The sequence below is a fragment of the Micromys minutus genome, assembly GCF_963924665.1.
Source record: "Micromys minutus genome assembly, chromosome: 22".
Classification (NCBI taxonomy): Eukaryota; Metazoa; Chordata; class Mammalia; order Rodentia; family Muridae; genus Micromys; species Micromys minutus.
In genome coordinates this window covers 372,501-383,825 of record NC_137957.1, presented here as the reverse complement: position 1 = coordinate 383,825, position 11,325 = coordinate 372,501, and positions in this window count along the sequence as shown.

Below are 11,325 nucleotides of genomic sequence, written 5' to 3'. Positions count from 1 at the left end.
CTATCTGATTAAGGTTCAGTGGACAGATGTCTGCTACACAGAGAAGTACCAAGTATTCTGCCTCCAAAGTTAAAAAAAAATGGCACATGTGAGGTGAACTGCCCACTCTTGTGTTTCCAGAGTCTCAGAAGTGAAACGTGGCCACAATAAACTCCCTGTCACAAGAGCTCAGCAATGAGATGATGAACATAAGGCAGACACAGCCATCGGGCTGGATGCTGTGCAAACACGGCCTGAGCAGGTCTGAGACACAGTGTACATCTAGTATTCAGTACACAACCAATGTACTGAGACAGGAGGACTAGAAGGGAAGCAGTGAAGAGCCGGCTACATGTCTGAGTGAGTAAACGCATTTGCAACCAACTCTGAGAGCCTGTGGCATTACGCAGAGAGAACCCACTCCTCCAACTTATACTCTGACCTTCAAGCATCATCCAGAACATTCAAAAGAAGACTCAAAACAATAAGAAAAACCCAAAAGCAGCCAAACCTAAAACATGCCAACAAGTTAACTAGCTATGTGGCACCACAACCATGGACCAAGTCAGACCTTCACCACCTGCCAGAGTGACACCAGGAGGCAAAGCATCAGTTCCCTTCCTACCAAGTTATCAATCAAGTTATCTCTGCACAGCTTCCTCAGAAGAAAACAGGCACAACTGAAGAGGTTTTCATGGAAATGCTTCTCTCCTAAGCACTTTTTTTTTTTTTTTTTTTTGGATCAAACTGCTAACTGTACTTGGAGCTGGCAAAGAAAAACAATCAATCAATCAATCAATCAAACAAACAAAGGAGAGGCAGGGCAGAAAGCAAAGAAATTTGTAATAAAACGAGTCAGAGTTATGCATATGGTCTGCCCATGTGGGCTAGGTTTTATTTCAGGCCTGCTAAGACAGTGCTTACGCAGTATCCAGACTGAAGATTGAGTCTCCTCTACAACCATCAGCTCATTACTGACTTCTTTTGTGACAGGAACAGTTTATTGTGGGCCCCTCTGAGAATCTGGGTCCTCAAGAGAGGGCAGTTAACCATATATCTGGGTAGTGACTGATCAGAGGCTCTGGTACTGAAAGTACTCCACACTGCTGTCCTGTGTCACTTACATATGCTACTAAGATGGACACCACACATCCACCCTCCTACGATGGTACTGCTGGATGTGGCACAAGTGTCAGAGGGTTTGCCTTCGTGCTTTCTATCTGACAGACCTACTCTGCAGTCCTCAGCTTCACCACAAGCATTAGCATCTTCATGCAGTGCTGTCTTACAGACTCCAGATTTTGCACTTATAAAACCCAGGACAAGTCACACCTTCCTGAGGGCTGTGCAGTTAAGCCAATTAGGGGTACTTCTCCTGCCTGGTAGGTGAAGTGATACCGTGCTCTTTTCCCAAGGCCTGCTGTACTCATAGATAGATGCTCCTTTGACATCTGGATACAGAAAGTGAGTGGGAAAAAATATTTCTTTTTAAACTTTATTATACACGCATGAGTACTTTGCCTGTACATGTATCCTTCCCCCACATCTGTGAAGTGCCCTTGGACATCAGAAGAGGCTTGTTGAATTCCCTGAGATGGAATTAAAAACAGCAGACATTCACCATATGGGTGCTGGGAATTGAACCTCAAACCTCTGGAAGAACAACCAGTGCTTTCAACTGCTGAGTCATCTCTTCTGGCCTGGTAGAAATATATTTTCCTAACCAGCTGGCAGTGAACCATTTTCTCCTACCTTTAACTCCCAAGTTATCCTAGGAACAAAAGTACATATAAAAGGCTGGAGAGATGTTCACTGTGTTCAGAACACTGGCTTCTCCAGGGTACTGCATACATAAGGCACACACATATACATGCAGGAAAAATGCCCACAAACATAATAGTTACACTCTTAAGAAAAGAAACATCAGTTCTGTGTCCACGGTACAGAGATATACCAACACATCTCAAAGTCTGAATGAGGTAGAGAAGTAATACCTGACCATCTTTTCCCACTTTTTTTCTTCTTTAGGTTTGCTCACAAGGTTTCTGTGTGTAGTCCTGGCTGTCCTGGAAGTCTCTCTATAAACGAGGCTGACCTTTCAAGTGCTGAGATTAAAGGCACAAGCCATCGTCACATGGCTCCTGTCTCTCTTTTAAAAGCAAAAGGGGTGAGGACATGACAACAGTGAGGAAATCCAAAGACTCATTAGGTCACACTGTAAAAACCTGTATTCCACAGAATTGACAAATCTAAAACAAAATTATTTTTCAATAGACAACACTTTTATTTAAATAAACTTAACACAAGATCAGATAAACAATTGAAATAGACCTATAAGACCCAAGGAAAATAGAGGTCATTAAAAATCTTCCAACCAGAAAAAGCCCAAGGCAAGATGGTTTTTATATAGAAATCTATCAGAGTTTCAAAGAGCTAATACCAATACTCCTCAAATTATTACACAAAATAGAAACACAAAAACATTCAAAACTCATTCTATGGGGTTATAGAAAACATTTTAACCAAAACACATGAAGATTCAACAGAAAGAATTATATTCAACAGAGAGAATTATAGATTTGCCTTATGAACGTATAAGTAAAAATACTCAATAAAATACGACAAAAACATCAACCCACCCACAAAATCTTCAACCCAAAATTTCTCTTGTTGACAAGATATGCAGGGATAAAGATGGAGCAGAGACTGAGGGAACGGCCTAACAACAACTGGCTTAACATATGATCCATCCCATGGGAGAGAGGCAAGCCCTGACTATTAATGACACTCCGCTATGCTTGTAGACAGAAACCTAGACAATCTCCTAGGAGGGCTGATCCAGCAGCAGATAGAAACAGATGCAGTGACCTATAGCCAAACAGCAGAAGGAGCTGGGGAGGACTGAGAAGTGAGAGACAGAATTGAGTGAATGTCAGGAGGCAAGGGCAACACATACACCACACACACACACACACACACACACACACACACACACACACACCCTAGAGCATCAACTAATCTGAGGCCATGGAGATTCACAGAGACTTGAACTATAAACCAAAGAGCATACAGGGTCTGGAGCTAGCTTCTTCTCCCACATTTGTGGAACATGTACAGTATGGTCTTCATATGGGTCCCCTAACAATCGAAGCAAGGGCTGTCTCTGACTTTGTTGCCTGCCATTATGTCCACTTCCCCTACCTGGACTGCCTGGTTGCGCTTCATTGGGAGGGGAAGAGCTTAGTCCTGCTGGGGCTAGATGTCCAAAGGTAGGGTAGTACCCAAGGGAGGCGTTCCCTTCTCTGAGAAGGGAAGGAGGTAATTGGGAGGAGGAGATTTGTAAGGGTGGGACTGTGAGGAGAGCAGTGGGCTGTAATTGGGATGTAATGTGAATAAAAAATTATGGAAGTAAATATAATAAAAAAATACCCAGTAGAATACTTGCAAAACAAATTCAAGAACACATCAAAAAGATCATCTACCATGATCAAGGTACCAAGAGATACACATATTGCATATAATTTTAAAAACATGCTTTACTCTTTTTTGGGAGCTCTCTCCAAGTTCCCCTCCTAGAACAGCCACTGCCATGTTGCCAGCCAGTGTTTTCCCTGAGAGTGTCTGTCAGTGGAACAAGAGCCGTAGTAGCTCCAATGGTTCTCAGGAGCAAGCGTGTTTTGAAAATTAGACGCAACACTCATGGATGGTTCAACATACACAAATCAATAAAAGTAAACCATCATGTAAATAAATGGAAAGAAAAAATGATCATATAATTAGGTCCTGAAAAAGCTTCTGACATAATACAATACTCCTTAATGATAAGTTCTGGACAGCTCAGTGATAGAGGGCACATAGCTAAATACAAGAAAGGCAATATACAGCGAGCTGATAGCCAACATCAAATTTAAATGAAGAGAAACTAAAAGCAATTCCAGTAACATCAGGGACAAGACAAGGCTGTCCACTTCCACCACATCTATTCAATACAGTACTTGAGATTTAGCTAGAGCAATAATACAACAAAGAGATCAAGGGAATGAGATGGAAAGGAAGAAGCCCAAGGACCGCTATTCACAGATGATATGACAGTATACATAAGCAACCTCAAAATTCTTCCAGGGAACTCCTACAGCTCAGAAGCCCTTCCAGTGAACAAACAACATAGCCTTCCTATAAAAATAATAAGCAGATTGAGAATGAAATTAGGGAGACAATAGCCTTTACAATAGTCAGACATAATATATCCCGGTGTAACTCCTAACCAAACAAGGGAAAGACTTGTATGACAAGGACTTCAAGTCTTTGAAGAAAAAAACTAAAGATATCAGAAGATGGAAAAATCTATGCTTATGGATTAGAATTGATACAGTAAAAATGGATATCTTACCAAAAGCAATCAACAGATTCAATGCAATGAATTAAATCCCATTAAATTCCAACACAATTCTCTACAGACCTTGAAAGAACAATATTCAACTTCATAGAGAAAAAAAAAAAAAAAACCCAAAAACTTAGGGTACCTAAAATAATCCTGTACAATAAAACATCTTCTACTGAAAGGATAAAAATATAGCCTAACCCCTCCAAGGACCCCCAAGCTACTTCACTCTAAAGAAGCCTTAACCCCTGCACCTAAGTAGCCCTAAATGCCTCAAATTCCAGACCCTGCTCTCTGCCAATAAGTAGATATAAGGCCACACTCCTTGCTGTTCTGGAGCCTGCCTTCTGTATGAAACTGGGTGAAAGGGCATAGGACGAGCAGTGCCTGGTAAGTTAACAGGAGGTAAGCTGACTTAACCACTTATCTGGCTTCTGCAAACTGCTTGTACCATAGAACCCCTCCACCCTACTGACTTATCCTGACTGTCATTGTCACCTCCACCCAGGAGACCCCACAAATACAGACCTCCAAGACTACAAGGAACTGATTGGTCCATAAACCACGGGCTTAGATAGTTTAACATGATTGGTCCCTGGAACGGGGGCTTAGATGGTTTACAATGATTGGCCTAGAAAGCGCAGGCTTAGATAATTTAAAACAATTGGTTTGTGATTTGTGGGCTTTGCCATGATTGGTTTGTGATTCGTGGGCCATGTGAACCCTATAAAAGCTGTCCCGATCCTGCAGTCCTCTACCCCTGTGTGTACAACTGTGGGCCCCAGCGTGCTTGGAATAAAAATCCTCTTGCAGTTTGCATCAAGACCACTTCTCGTGAGTGATTTGGGGTGTTGCCTTTCCTAGGATGGAGCATGGGGGGTCTTCGCTTTGAGGGTCTAAAACTACAAGTATCACCACCGTCCCTGATTTCAAGTTGTATTACATAGTGATAGTAATAAAACACACATACTACTGGCATAAAAAGAGATAGGCTGGTAAATGGAATTGAGCTGAAGTAAATCTAAAAATAAACCTATACATAGTGCTAGTCTAACTGGATATCAACTTGTCGAAAAATACAAATGGAGCTACATCTATCACCCTGAGAAAACCAAAGTTCAAATGGTTCAAAGACCTCAACATAAAATCAGCTACACTTTACTTGATAAAAGGGAAAATGGGGAACAGCATTGAACACATTGGCACCAGAAAAACTTCCTGAACAAAACACCAATCAGGCAAATACTAAGATCAACAATTAATAAATGGGATCTCATGAAGCTGAAAATCTCCTGTGAGGCTGAAGACACTGTCAAATGGCAGCATACAGAATGAGAAAAGATTTTCAATCCTACATCCAATAAAGGGCTAATATAAAAAAATATATAAAGAACTCAAATATCATGAACAAACTATATAGCCAAATTTAAAATGGAACACAGACTTAAACAGAGAATTCTCCAAAAAGGACTCTCTTATGGCTGAGAAGTTCTTAAAGAAATAATCTGCATCCTTAACTATCTTGGAACTACAAATCAAAACAACTCTGAGATTCCATCTTCTACCTTTCAGAATGGCTAAGATAAAAAACTTAAGTGACAGCCCCTGCTGGCAAGGATAAAGAGCAAAGGGAGTAGTCCTCCATAGCTGACAGTAGTACAAACTTGCACAGCTACTTCAGAAATCAATTTGTGGTTTCTCAGAAAATTGGGAGCAGATCCACCTCATAACCCAGCTACACCACTCCTGGGCATATAGCCAAAGAATGTTCTACCATCCCTCACGGACACTTGCTCAGCCATGTTCATAGTGCCTTTATTCATAATTGCTAGAAATAGAAACAATCTAGACATCCCTCAACCAAAGAATGGATAAAGAAAATGTGATAAATTCACAGAATGGAGAATTACTCAGCTAATTAAAACCAATAATGTCATGAAATTTGCAGGCTAATGGATGGAACTGAAAAAGATGATCCTGAGTGAGGTAATCTAGACCCAGAAAGACAAGCATGGTACATACTCACATGCGGATATTAGTGTAAAATAAAGGATAACCATGCTACAATCCTCAGACCTCAGTAACAAGGAGGGCTCAAAGGAATGCTCCTGAGTCTCAGGGATGACGGAATAGACAGCATGGGTGGCCGGGGTGGAGGGTAAGATGTTGGGGGAAATGGGGAAGGCAGAGGGAGTGAGAACAGGAAGAGACAACTGGAATGGGGGAGGGTCTCTCCAATGATCTAGAAACCTAGGGTAATAGAAAAATCAAAGGACTATACGACAGTGACCACAGCTAAGACCCCTAACAATGGAGAACACAGAGTTTAAACAGGCCATCTCCTGTAACCAGGTTAAGACTTCTAATGGACAAATTAGGATACTAATACAGCCACAAAACCTTCAACCTACAATTTGTCCTACCTATAAAATACGCTGGGGAAAAATGACCAGAAATTGAGGGACTGGCCAAGCAGTAACTTGTCTAGCTTGAGACCCATGCTATGGGAGAGAGCACCCCCCCCCAACACAATTAATGATATTCTGTTATACTTGCAGACAGGAACTTAGAATACCTGCCATCAGAGAGGTTTACCCTAGCAATGATGGAAACAAATGTGAAGTTCCACAGCCAAGCATCAAGCAGAGCTTGGGGAATCCTGCAGAAGATGGGAGGAAGGATTGTAGGAGCCATAGAGGTCAAGGATACCACAAGCAAACCTATAGAATCAACTAACCTGGGCCCATAGGGGATCACAGAGACTGAACTGCCAACAAGAGAGCTATGGAGCTAGGCCCTTGTCACAAACAGTTGGGTAGATTGGTCTTCTTGTGGGACTCTTAACAGTGGGAACGAGCTGTCTCTGAGTCTGATGCCATTCCTTAGGACCTTTTGTCCCTCCTGCCTTGCTATCCTAAATAGAGGCAGATACTTACTGCAAACCAATATGCCAAGGCCAGTTGATGTCCATGATAAGTGTCCCTTTTATAAAGAGAAAGTGAGGAGGAATAGATGTGGGAGGAGACAAAACTGCTTAGGATATAAAATAATTAAAATGAAGTACTTAAACATTGTTATTTTCTTTCTATACAGTCTGCAGTGGGGTGAGTGTGGGGCAGAGCAAATGCATACATTGCTTCTGGGAGTCAAAAACCAACTTTGTGAAGTCTCTCCTTACAGATTTTAGGTGGGATGGGAGGACTGAGTTCACATGCTCATGCACATCTTATGCACTCAAACACCTTTGCTGACCAAGACATCGTGTTGTCCTAGTCAATACTAAAAATCAATACCCTTGTTTGTTCTTTGTTGTGTGGTTGAGACAGTACTGCCCTATGTATTCTTGCTGGTCTGAAACTGAACATTAGACCAGGGTGGCCAGGAACTCAGTGAAATCTACCTGTCTCTGCCTCCAGACATTTGGGATTAAAGGGATGCTCTTAAAACCATTGGGCTGTAATTTAAAAATATACACAGTGAACTCTGCACTCTGATATTCACAACCAAAAGTACCAGCAAATAGAACCTGAACTGTGAGGCATTGCCAAGATTCTGGTACCTGCTGTCCTGTTATCTCAGATCATAAGAAGCTATTTCAAGGTTGAAATCTGAAGATACAAGGATTAGATTTGTGTTTAGAAAACTACAACCCTAGGGAACTGATTGGGAGTTGGAGAATATCAAAAATGAACCCAGACTCTAGGTAAAAAGATTAAGACAGACTCTAGTATACTACTGAAATGGAAAATGAATCCACTGAGACTGAACTTAGCCTGAATGTTAAAGGGCACTGATGAGGTGAATTAGAGCATCAAGGGTGTGAGGGCCCAGGAATGTCAGGGTACTGAAAATGTATGCAAATGTGGATAAAGAACAATGGGCTTGGTGTCCTCTGACTTGATCATCCTGATAGATGGGGACTGTGGCTTTGTTTGATGCCCACAACAAGGGGTCAGACAACACAGGCAAGGAATTCCAGGTTACCTTATAGAAACACACACTGTGGGTGGGGTCACTGCCAAGTAAAGGAATGAGTTAAAGGAGAGATGCCTGATAGCTAAGAAGTATTGCTAGAGAAAGAAGCCAATGCTGCTTCACTGACTGACACAGAAACCACTTGGGAGGAGGAATAAATGGTGGGGAGCAGGGGCAATCTTGAACACTGTGCTCTTAAGCAGAATTTTGAATTAGATTTTGAAATTGTGAAGGTGCAGATGTCAGCCACAGAGACAAACAAGACACCTCTAGTATAGTGGCAAACAGGCTGATGGCTAGGAAACAACACAGCTAGAGAAAAATGTTTACTTGTCACCAAGACCTTCAGATGAAAAGCCTGACCTAGATAGGCCCAGCAGGCTAGGCTCCACAAAGGTCCACTGTATGCAAATGAGTGACAAGGGATGATGAAGAATAGGGATGGAGACTGAACTCAGACCAAGATTTAATTCCAATCCCTAAAAAATAATACAGATTTCAAGGTCATCTCTCTGTAGCAGAGATGTGAAAATTATATTGGTCTGGGAATAATGTAGTTGGCAAAATGCTGGCTCATCAAACAAGGAGACATGGGCTACTGAAGTGAGCTCCAGGATTCATTAGAAAAAGATCTGAGGGAAGAGAGCTGGGCCACTCCCATCAGGACTCACAGCCTGCCTGAAGATTGCTAAGCACTCAGAGGAGCCTCAGAACGCTCTCCCACCTGAGCCCATGAGTCTCCACCTCCTCTCCACTGACTATCCCAGGAGAGACCACCAGGAACTCTTAGGGGACAGAACACCATGAGCAATCTCCTCCTGAGTCCATAGGCCCACAGACCCACAGGAGAGAAAGCACCAGTCAGATACAACAAGATCACCTAGCATCACAGATAACAAGATGGCAAGAGGCAAGCATAACACCCTAAGCAATGGCAACCAGGACAACCTGGCAACATCAGGACCCAGTTCTCCCACCACAGCAGTTAGTGGATTTCCCAACACACCAGAAAAACAAGAAGCCCTTAAAGATCACTTAAAGAGCTACTGGAAAATACAACCAAACAGATGAAGGAATTAAAAACAGAAATACAGACAATAAATCACAAAAGGAGTCATCCCTGGAGACAGAAAACCAAGGAAAGAGATCAGGAGTAATAGATGCAAGCATCCCCAACAGAATACAAGAGATGGGAGAGAGAATCTCAGGGGCAGAAGACACCATAGAAAACATTGACACATCAGTCAGAGAAAATGCAAAAATCAAAAAGCTCCTAACCCCAAACATCCAGGATATCCAGGACACAATGAGAAGACCAAACCTATGTTCAAAACAAAGAAAGAATACTAAAAGCAGTAATGGAAAAAGGACAAGTAATATGTAAAGGCAGACTGATCAGAATAACACTAGACTTCTCAACAGAGACTATGAAGGCTAGAAGATCCTAGACAGATGTCATACAGACCCTAAGAGAACACAAATGCCAGACCAGGTTATCATATCCATCAAAACTCTCAATTACCATAGATGAAAAAACAAGATATTTCAGGACAAAACCAAATTTACACAATATCTGTACACAAACCCAGTCCTACAAAGGATAATAGATGGAAAAATCCAACACAAGGAGGGAAACTACACCCTAGGAAAAGCAAGAAAATACTCTTCTTGAAACAAACCCAAAAGAAGAAAACCACACAAACATAACCCTAAGTCTAACAACAAAAATAACAGAAAACAACAATTACTATTCCTTAATATCTCTTAACATCAATGGACTCAATTCCCCAATAAAAAGACATAGACTATCAGACTGGATACAGAAACAGGATCCAGCTTTTTGCTGCATACAAGAAACTCATCTCAGAGACAAAGACAGACACTAATTCATAGTAAAAGGCTGGGAAAAAACATTCCATGCAAATGGTCCCAAGAAACAAGCTGGAGTAGCCATTCTAATATCAAATAAAATAGATTTTCAACCAAAAGTTATCAAAAAAGATAAGACACTTTTTACTCATCAAAGAAAAAATCTAGCAAGAAGAACTCTCAATCCTGAACGTCTATGCTTCAAATAAAAGGGCACCCACATTCATTAAAGAAACTATACTAAAGCTCAAAGCATACATTGCACCACACACAATAATAGTGGGAGACGTCAATACCCTACTCTCTTCAATGGACAGATCATGGAAAAAGAAACTGAACAGAAATACAGTGAAATTAACAGAGGTTATGAACCAAATGATTTAACAGACATCTATAGAACATTTCATCCTAAAACAAAAGAATATGCCTTCTTCTCAGCACCTCATGATACCTTCTCCAAAACTGACCACATAATCCTATGCATCCTATCAGATCACCATGGACTAAGGTCGGTCTTCAATAATAGCAAAAACAACCAAAAGCCCACATATTCCAGGGAAGTTTAAACAATGCTCTACTCGATGATAATTTGGTCAAGGAAGAAATAAAGAAAGAAATTATGGATTTTTAGAATTTAATGAAAATGAAGGCATAGCATATTGAAACTTACGGGATGCAATGAAAGCAGTACTAACAGCAAAACTCATAGCTCTGAGTGCTTCCAAAAATAAACTGCAGAGAGCACACACTAGAATCTTGACATCACAGCTGAAAGCTCTAGAGCAAAAAAAAAAAAAAAGAAGAGGAGTAGAAGGCAGGATATAATCAAACTCAAGAGCTGAAATCAATCAAGTAGAAACAAAAAGAACTATACAAAGAATCAACAAAACCAGGAGCTGGTTCTTGGAGAAAATCAAAAAAACCGATAAACCATTAGCCAAACTAACTAGAGGGCACAGAGAGAGTATTAACAGAATCAGAATTGAAAGGGGAGACATATCAACAGAAACTGATATTTAAGAAATCATCAGATCCTACTACAAAAGCCTATACAGGAAAATCTAGAGGAAATGGAAAATTTCCTAGACAGATACCAGGTACAAAAGTTAAATCAAGATCAG